Source organism: Panthera uncia, assembly GCF_023721935.1.
Source record: "Panthera uncia isolate 11264 chromosome B3 unlocalized genomic scaffold, Puncia_PCG_1.0 HiC_scaffold_1, whole genome shotgun sequence".
Taxonomy (NCBI): domain Eukaryota; kingdom Metazoa; phylum Chordata; class Mammalia; order Carnivora; family Felidae; genus Panthera; species Panthera uncia.
This window is the reverse complement of record NW_026057582.1, coordinates 65,759,546-65,770,231: the sequence shown is the minus strand read 5'-3', so window position 1 is coordinate 65,770,231 and position 10,686 is coordinate 65,759,546. Positions and strand designations below refer to the sequence as shown.

The 10,686-nt window shown below is 37.8% G+C and overlaps 1 long non-coding RNA gene across 1 annotated transcript in view; it reads right to left on the bottom strand.

Moving 5' to 3' along the window:
- LOC125909612 (uncharacterized) overlaps window positions 1-8,113 on the bottom strand; it is a 27,274-nt gene extending 19,161 nt beyond the window's left edge. The window contains exon 1 of the long non-coding RNA XR_007453745.1: window positions 7,909-8,113. This is a non-coding gene — a long non-coding RNA (uncharacterized LOC125909612). The remainder of the gene's footprint in view (window positions 1-7,908) is intronic.
- Window positions 8,114-10,686: the final 2,573 nt, after the last annotated feature.

The window sequence follows — 10,686 nt, the reverse complement described above, 5'->3', positions numbered from 1 at the left end:
AAAGAAAGAAAGAAAGAAAGAAAGAAAGAAAGAAAGAAAGAAAGAAAACAAAAAACAACATTCCCAATCACCTTCTTACCAGAATCCTGGTATAGAGCAGGAATTAGGACATGAGCAGTGCCAAACCATCTTTCCGGGCTCATATTTGTAATTTGGCATCATTATTCCTGTCCTTCCAACAGGGCAACAATTGCATACTTACACTTGCATTGTTGCAAAAGGCTTAACTGTTTGCTAAGCATGCAAGGGAGGAAATGGAATCATTTCACTGAATCTAAGATCAGTGGTCCTAAAACTGATGGACCTGCTAACCACTTGAAATCCCTGCCCTCTAAAATGTCCTGCCCTAGACTGCTGGTCCCCAGATCATTTCTGGGAACCCTAGTGGCAATTGTTTTCCCTAAACCATAAAAGAAGAGTCCCTGGAGACAGTATCATGACCATCCAGCTTTCTCTTACATGGGCAGGCCCGCTACTCACTCTTCCAGCTTTGGGGCTGTTCCAACCTAATGTGGGCATCTAGTGTCAGGCTCTGCCTCCTCCCTCCTGCCTGAGGATTCCCTTCCATATAGAATACTTGAGCCATAAGCCATAAAGACCAGGCAGTTCTGAGCTTCCTGTGATCTCTTCATTTGGAGGATTTACAGAGTTGGAATTCACTTCAAATATCCTATTACATTCCTTAAGAATTTTGGAGTCCAACATGACAAGAGAAGACTAAAATTCCCACTTGGGCTTAGAGCACCTTTTCCTCTTGGAAATCCGAGTAGAATATCCTGCTACAAAGTCTAAAGCCCCAGGTCTCCAGAGATGAGATTTAGGAATGCCACACAACCTAGCAGCACTGACAGAGGGCATTCTGTCTTGGCTGTATGTGAAATAATCCACACACCCCTGGGGTTCCATAGAATGCTTTTCCTTGCTATTTATTTGCTTGTTTATATCTAGTGCACCCTAATTTTCAAAGGATATGAGATAGGTTAAAAAAAATACATAGAGTAAATCATGTTAAAATAATCAGAGGAGGGTAAAAAAAAAAAAAAGAGTAGAAAAATAAAACCAAGAGAAAGATTAGCACAGAGAAATGTAGGCTATAAAGTTTGCACAGCTCCTAGAAGTGGGTTACAAATTTGGCTGTGAGTTTGTGAGCAGCCAAAGAAAAATATGATATGATTGGTAGTGTCTATGATATAAAAATAACACAGTTGCTATAAAGAAGCCAAGCCTTTCCCAGTACTGAGACCAGAGAGAAATGTCTCTTTCAGATCCACATAAAGAGAAGATTGTGTGATGCCATGCACTTTCTAGTAACACTCCTGTGACAAACAAAACAACTTTCAAGTGACCTTTGTCTCCCAACTTCCCTTAATCTAGCAAATGGCACAACAGTAAAGCACAGCTCAATAAAAGCAGCTGTCCAAAATCATTCTTGAATATGAAAATAAATTACTAAATAAAATTCAGAAAAAATAATCTCTTGAGAGAGTAAAATAAAATGCTTAAACTACCCAGGTCTCTCGTGGTTTGAAATGATCCTAAGGGTAAATATTTAAATATCTGGAGAAATAAGCCATCTGGAAATACTTCAGGCCATTCTATGAGATGACTATTTCTTTCAGCTGGGAGTTTGGTACGAATTGGGCAATAGAAATCTTGATATTATGATTTCAGCAAGAATCTGAAAAGCCAATAGTTTCTAATCAATAATAGAGCCATAAGCTTTGGCTATCACCTAAGCAAGAGGAAGGAGCAAGTCACTATATTAAGAAAGACAAAGGAGGAGGAAGAAGAGGAGGCATAAGAGGAGGAGGAGGAGTATTAAAAGGAAGAGAGGACTCTTTCCTAGGATATGTGGTAGACCAGATGGTCAGAAGAAAGTAACCCAAGCAAGAGCAGAGCTGAGACCAAAAAACCATGCATTAGATCTCTATGTCCTTAAATGGTCTCCTTAGATCCAAAATCCTTGATTAATTCCAATTCCAGCCAAGGAGATAACACTTCTCATTTTCTATGGCTATGTTTTAAGAATGACTGTATTTTAATTATAGGCAAGATGATATTTCAGGACATCTAAGGAAAGATATGTATAGCTCTTACATCTATTCAGGGAAATTTCAAAGTATTTTAGGTTCCTTTAGTATAAAAGTACTGAAGGTGCTATGTAAATGTAGGTTATTATTACAATTTAATGACATTCCCCTGAAGCAAAAACTGCTAAAATCCACAAAATGCAGAAAGAAGCATACACACATCTTATCATTTGGGGGCAATTAATTAACAAACACATAAACAATTCACTTAGTCACAGGAAGATAGAGTAATAATATTAAACATGTAGGCCTAGAAATCCAATTCTGGTAGCTATCTTGTCTGTTCCATTGCAGGGGAGAAAATACAGAACTGGACTCCCGTCTCCACCCAGAGACCCTTCCCCCTACATACACACACACACACACACACACACACACACACACACCACCCCTAAGAATACAATGCAGACCTTTTAGGGACTGACACGTCCCTCTAGGTCAGCTATGAATAAAGCCCATGTAGAACATGAATTCAATCCTTACAAAAACATGCTTTGTCTGTGAAACTAGTGAAACAAAATGGTACATGCTGCACACTGGCTACCATCCATCAACCCTACTAACGGTGCAAGAGGAGGGCAGACCGTAAATATAAAATAACACAACAAATTTCAACTTGTGTTTAACTTTGGAATGCAAGAATTTTAGAGCTTAGAATTGTTTTAGCCTAGACACAGCATGTAATTGGGGAAGACAAACTGGAATTAACCAGCCTTAAATGAACCATTTGCCAAAGTTAATCTACATAGCATATAACTAACCTTGGTAGAAATGGAGAGCTGCCTCTGTTTAAGAAACCATGCAAAGTTATACAAAGACCTGCAATCATATAGGTATAAAAGGCAGTCAGTTACATTCAGCTCCATTTGAGTTTGTCTCTAAACTGTCATGTCTTTCTCCAAATCTAGTTTTCAAATGTGCTCATCACTGGTAACTTTTTCTCCCTCTATTTTGAATGTGTCTCTAATAACTGGAACTGGTTTACTGGTCACCACATTAATCCAAGAATTAGAAACAAAAAGAATGATTCATTTCCTATTCTACCATCTTAAATACAAATTAACAACAACAAAAAAAGATCCTCTAAATCTTCCTTATGGATTTCGATGGTTCAGAAATATGCAGAGCACTTGAAAGCAATAAAAGAAATAACCTAAGAAAATTAAGCAAAATGAATTTGCAATTAGTTTGTAAAATTGCGACAAATGCATTTTGAAAGCAAAGAGTAAAATGTAACTTTGTTCAGTATAATTTGAAATTGCCTTTTGTGCTTAATATAGTTCACTTATAATTAGATGAAGATTTTGTTCTGGTTTGAAACATTCAAAGTTCCATCTTGAGATTGCTATGTACTATGTACACAGAACTTTTCAGCAAGAAAGTCTGCTGCCGCTGCTGCCGCATTTGCTTTGACAGCCTTTATCCTAGTTTTATAGAAATGAAAGAGTGAAAGAACACAGCTGGTTTGAACAATGGAGCATGTTCAACATTAGGCCAAACACTTTAGATATTGCAAAATATTGCAGGCTATATTTATAGCTCTTAGCAGGTTTTTGAAATTCATGCTGATACTGCCTTACTCTTGCTTATTGGACCAAATTGCCATTTAATGATTAAATTATCTTTTGGTTAAAAAAATTGCTTTCAAAGGCAATGACACTTAGACTAACCTCTTGGCAATATCAAAACAGTGATGACTTAAAATGCTTTCCAAAGGAGTTCAAGATGTCTTAAAAATTCAAGATCATTCTGGTTATTGAAAGTGTTTAAAAGACTTTTATGTTGATATGCCTTGTTTTTCCCCTAAAGAAAAGGCATATCCTGCTTCTGATAACCTCCCTCCCAGTCATGAAATTGTGCACTGACTCATATGCCAGCACCTTCCAGAAAACTGCCCAAGGGAAATCAGGGAACAGGCCTTCAGGTAATTGCCTATTGCCTATTTAAACTTTTCTTTTTCTGTGGCAGTTGTTTTTAATAGAATTCTCTTATTTTTTAATAGAATTCTGTGACTTTGGGAAGTACCAGCGGGGGCTCATATTCTTTCACATTAACAACATGGGAAGCAGTAAAAAGAAGTGGGCAGCGGTTATAAGTTTAGTGACCATAAGCTAATCCAGGCAAAGTTTTGGAGGACAATGGGATTTCTACAGGTTTATCAAGGGCATGAAAGCTTCAAGGGCTAGTAGTGCCAATGCCACCCTACCCTTCCAGCCCAGAGTGAATGTCACCTAATTCCCATGGCATCTGTTTGTTTAACACATTGCTATTTATCATCACTGCTATTAATGAGATATTTGAATGTGTATGCTTTGCCTCCTAATCTAACAATGACGATCCTAATACTGACCATTTAATGAATATATATTGTGTGCCAAGCAGTATACTATATATTTTATTCTCTAGACAGTTGTTCAAAGCAAGAACTTTGACCTGTTTCAGTTATCTGTTTCAGATGCATAACAAACCACCCCAAAACTCAGTTACTTGTTATTTCTCACAGTTCTGAGGGTTGGTTGGGCAATTTGTCTGCTGGTCTTGTGGGGGTCACTCAGGTAGGTGCAGTCACTTCACAGCTTGACAGCAAAATGGTCTCATTTACATGTACTGAAATCGGTATTGGCCGTCAGTTTAGGAAGCTCAGTTTCCCTCTACATGGCCCCACTTCTCCAGTGAGCTAGACTGGATTTCTCCACAGCATGGTACTCTGAAGGTTCCAAGACCACAAGAGTAGAAGCTGCATAGTCTATTAAGACTGAGGCTCCAGAACTCAGACAACATCACATCTACCATGTGGCCAGTACAGATTCAAGGAGACATAAATAGTTTCTATCTCATAGGAAAAGCAGCAACTTCACTTGCAAAGGCACGTGGCTGACACTGAGAGGTGTGATTCATTGGGAGCCATCATTATAATGATCTACCATATTATCAGACAAATCTTCCCTCTGCAACTTTCCATATGTGTGACTGTGAACAAGCTGTTTAACCTGAGTCTCAGTTTCCTCATCTATAAATGAATTTTCTTGGGGTTTTCATTTTAAAAAGTACATAAAATATTTTGCTTAGTGTCTACTATATAGTAAGCAGATGGTTGTTAAGTGGAAGAGATGTGTGTGTGTGTATGACTTCTAGTCTGAATGCATAGCACCATGAACTATGTATGGATATCTCAATTTTATAGACATGATACCTGAGCCCCAGGTGGGAGAGAGGAGTCTGTCTTGCTGTAGTTAGTTTTTGAAGTCACACAACAAAGTAAATAGTGGAGCCAACACCCAAACAAATGATTTCCTGATTCTGAAACCTGTGTTCTTTCTACCATACTATGTAGGTTCTCATTAGCAGAAGAGAGTCTTTCTCACAATTGCATCTTATCTACCTAGGATAGGGGCTGCCATACTAGCTTCCCAAGAAATAAATGTCAACTGAAGAACCAAGGGAACCTGAAAAACTGATATTGACTTCTAAGTTAAATATTTACATAATATTTTAAATTGATCCCCAAATATTCTAATTGATTTTCCCTAGAATATTAGGGCTTGGTAAAGCCATGCTTCCTACCATAGAGGAGTTGTCAAGCTCCCTCAGAACCAGAGAGGAAGGGCTCCCAGAACCCAGAGGCGTCCATGGAGAACACTTGGTGATTCTGATACTTGCCTACAAATAACAATCATGTGTGAGCGTTTAAAAATCTCTTGCTCAGGGCAGCTGCACCAATTTGCATTCCCACCAACAGTGCAAGAGGGTTCCCGTTTCTCCACATCCTCGCCAGCATCTATAGTCTCCTGATTTGTTCATTTTGGTGCAGCTTCTCTGGAAAGCAGTGTGGAGGTTCCTCAGAAAATTAAAAATAGATCTACCCTATGACCCAGCAATAGCACTGCTAGGAATTTACCCAAGGGATACAGGAGTACTGATGCAGAGGGGCACTTGTACCCCAATGTTTATAGCAGCACTCTCAACAATAGCCAAGTTATGGAAAGAGCCTAAATGTCCATCAACTGATGAATGGATAAAGAAATTGTGGTTTATATACACAATGGAGTACTACGTGGCAATGAGAAAGAATGAAATATGGCCTTTTGTAGCAAAGTGGATGGAACTGGAGAGTGTGATGCTAAGTGAAATAAGCCATACAGAGAAAGACAGATACCGTATGGTTTCACTCTTATGTGGATCCTGAGAAACTTAACAGAAACCCATGGGGGAGGGGAAGAAAAAAAAAAAAGAGGTTAGAGTGGGAGAGAGCCAAAGCATAAGAGACTGTTAAAAACTGAGAACAAACTGAGGGTTGATGGGGGGTGGGAGGGAGGGGAGGGTGGGTGATGGGTATTGAGGAGGGCACCTTTTGGGATGAGCACTGGGTGTTGTATGGAAACCAATTTGACAATAAATTTCATATATTAAAAAAAAATAAAAATTAAAAAAAAAATCTCTTGCTCAGGCCAGTTGAATAAGAATCTCTGAGGGGTGGGACCAAGACTTCTAGATGGGTAAACTTCTCTCAGGAGCCAATGAAGCAATGTCATCTAGATCCCTGGAACCTTTGAAACAGCTAGGAGGCCAGCCCAACAAAGACAGATTTAAGTTTTCAGTTTCATTGTCCACCCAAAGATATGAGTTGGAAACAACATGTGGTCTTAGAGTGAGAACCACAGAAAGTTGCCCCACTGAATTTATTTCCAGGAGTCATACAGAGAATCAAATAGGAATGAGGTACCACACCTCATATGTGGTGGTAGGTAGTAGGTGCTAGAAATATGCAAGCTACAGTATGCTAATAAGAGATGTCCCTGATCTTGAAAGAGAAAAGGACCCTCAGGTTGTCTGCTTCCAAAAAAAATACTTGAGTCTCAGACAAAAGGGAAAATTGCCCTGGGTCCTGAGCTCAGGCTGTGGACAGGAAAGGCTTATCAAACATGATACTGACTTCACTGAGTCTTTCAAGGTATATGATGATGCTTTATATCAAGTAAACTGAAGGTTTACATGATCCATTCAAAGAAAAAAACATTTACTGAATCTCATTTTTGCTGTTCTATGAAGACCCATGTTCTTTGCCTTTTTATTTCCCATACATTTGATACATAGAAGATTCTCACTATTATTTTTTGCTGATGCTTAGAGAGACAATTGCTTTCACCCATAGCATTTTGAGTTCTTTCTCCATGATTCTTAACTTACTCTGACTGGATCAAAGTCATTTGAGTACTTGTCTAACTCCCAACCTACTCCCACTCTTCCCATTACCAAATAAAGCATGTCGATGGCAGGGGCTATGTCTTTTTCATTTCATAAGCCTCCAACATAACTGGCAAGGTAACAGGTACACAGGAAGCACTTAGAGAATATTTGCTGTCTGTTTTTTTGCCTATTGAAAGTGTTCATAAAAGTAATTCTTTTGGAAAAAACACCAGAATATAAGTAGAGATTCAGGAGCAGAAGGTGAATAAAACATAAATTTCTCAGATGTACATAGTAGGGTCTTTTGTATACTGAGGTATTTGTTACCAACATGCAACAAGGCAAGTAGCTAAAAAGAGAATTTATTTCTTTGGGAATTCTACTGAACTTTAATAATCAAAATCACAAGTTATGACTGTTTTTGATTTTCCATTTAGGTAAATTTTGTCTCTCTTCCTAATCTGCCATATCTTCAGGAGCCAGAATATTCCTCATGATACATATTTATATTTGACATGTAGAATATATTAAACAGTATTTGATTAAGGAAGGAGACACATGTGACAGTCTAGAAAACCTTGTTTCTCTTATTTTGCATGAATAAATTACAACAATATCAGAATGTTGATACCTTAGGACAGGGTTCTAGACTTCAACAGTCTGTTGAAGACTCAAAGGAGGAAGACTGGAAACATGCATATTCATGGATCTTCAGCTCTATTGAAAAAAAGAATTAATAGTAGTTTTTAAACCTAAATTAGTCCACATTTATTCATTCTAAAACTAAGGTCTTTGAAATTTATCAGAATTTACTCATCAACACTGATGCTATTCTTCACATAAAATCATTATGACATCATTCACTCAATGACTGCAGAAATAGCTTAGTTGAATTATTTTCCCTATTTCATTTAAGTGGGGGAAGCTGTACACACCATTTCTGTTTATTGTATGCGCAAAGCATAATAGTTTAGCAATCTTAAAAACCGTGAAATAAAAGCATATTTTCAAGAGTGAATGTCTTTTTCTAAGAATTTTTTAAATCCCCCTGTGATAATCCATACTAAAAATAGAGCTCAACACCACTATCTTAAAAGGACAAAAGCTCAATATAAAGAATAGATTCACTTTAATACCAACATGACTTTACAAATGTCATTCCTTTTACCTCAACTGTTTCTCAGCCATTCTCTGCCTTCAAGTCCCAGAGTAAATGCCATTTTCTGTTAAATATTATCTGACATTTACTCTCCACTCAAAAATAATTCATTGTTTCTTTGATAATCCTATATCATGTTTTATATGCTTTTAATAAGGAACTTCACTAATTAATTTATCCATTTTTTCAACAAGCATAAAGGGGCTCACTATTCATCATTCTTGGCATCAGGAATACAGAAAGAAGCATGATGCTAGCTCCTGCAATGGTGTTATAATTGTTTTTCTGTTTCTCTCTCCCATGCCATAGGTTCCCCGAGGAATGAAGTGTTTGTTTAATGAGCTGAGCAAGTCTAGAGCAGCAGGTGGCAAAAAGCCCCCAGTATTGTGAAGCCCTTAGCTATGCCAATAAGGCCTCCACCTTCTCTTGTTGTTTCTTTTTCTTTTCTCCCTCTGCTTTAAAGTCAACATTTCCCTTCCTCCTTCAACTCCTCTTGCAGCCATTCCTGCTATACTTTCATCTACCATGCATAAAGTTGAGCCCACTGTTTTCTTTACCCAAACATCCACCATCTTCTCAGTTTCCCAAGACAGAAACCTAAGAGTCATCATCAACTTCCCTCTTTTCCTGACCTTCTACATGTACAACACAACTAAAAACCTAAAAAGCTTTTGATGGCTTTTCATCACCTTCCTAATAAGGTGCTGAGAGATCTAAGTCTCTCTCTTACAGCATATAAGACTCTTTGTGAGTTGGCCTCGCTTTTTTTGCTGAGCTCTCTAAACTCACTCCTACTCATTCCATCTACTCAAGAACACACACTAAGGGGAACAAGGGTGTCCTTAGGAAAACATGATTGTGAAACAGAGAAAGCTAAACTTTTCTCACATGTCATATATAATGCTGCTTAGGGAACAAATATAAAGAATAAAAACTTTATCAAGTTCTGTCCAAGGGAGAGTGATTCTGTTCCTCTTAGACATGGATATTCCAATAACTAACAGAACAAGGAAAATTTTAAATCACAAATTAAGTTGGGGCATCTTCTGAAAACTTTGCTCCCTCCCATTGCACTCACCTCTTATGTAGAATGTTTTTATGATTTCCAGATCCAAATCATGAAATTTGAAAACTAGAGGAAATACCAAAATAATCTAATCCAATCTCCTCACTTCACAGATGGAAACACTCAAGCCCAGAATATTAAGAGATTTGTCCAAGCTCACATGACTAGTAAATATCCATTCCTTTTCTTCCTCCCAACAAAAATAAAATGCATTTTTTCTGAGGCACAGACTCATTCATATGCCAAAGCCTCTGTTCCAATGTGGTTTCATCTCTAAGATTCACTTCTTATTTTGCATTTTCAATTAGACACAAGGTGAAATGTCTCTTTATGGAAATCTTGACTTACTTTTACCTGTCGCTGTGGGTGTATTAAAGTATATGAAGTTATAAAAAGATATGAAATGTGAATATAATCTAGTTTAATTATTTCCATCCTCCAAAGACTATGATTGCAGTTAGATGTCAGTGAAATCTCCAGTGGTTGAACTTCATGCCTAGAAAAATAGTGAGCAGAAAGAAAGGCTGGAGAAAAGGCAGCTGATGAAGAGTTCCAAAAAAGAACATCTATCTCCACCAAAAGAACATGTACCCATGATGGAAAACCTGCAGGTTCGTATAGCATCAGTGAGTCAAAGATGATGACAATATCTGGCAAAGTGAAACCAAGCCAAGTTCAGTCAATTTATAGATCACTGAGCTACCTTTTAAGTGAAAAAGCACTAGAAACATTTTTATTTGATAACTTACTTGTACTTCCTGTCTGTTCCTTTCCATTAGCCAGGGGCTAAATCTGAGACAAACTAACTGCTGAGGTACAATTTTTTGAACAGGCTAGAGTCAGCAGCCCTCTCTAATTTGTAGGATGATCAGGGGGCATCAATATAATAATCTGCACCTGAGTTTTAAACATCTGTGTTTGTATTCATCATTTTTTTATGCTGTTAAATTTTGACCCCTGACTCTTCCATGCTACACAATTGGAAGATAAGATTTCCCAAAACTCTGAACAAGCCCATACTACAGGCAGTACCTTTTGCATCTCAGATTGCTAGGATGTTGGGTTTGAACTGGAAAGGAAAATAAGGCTTTTGCCTTATTTCCCCTGGTCAAACATTGTTAACCCTGGCCAAATATCATTTACCCTGACCAAACAATTCTGCCAGTCAAACATTTCTTAGGTAT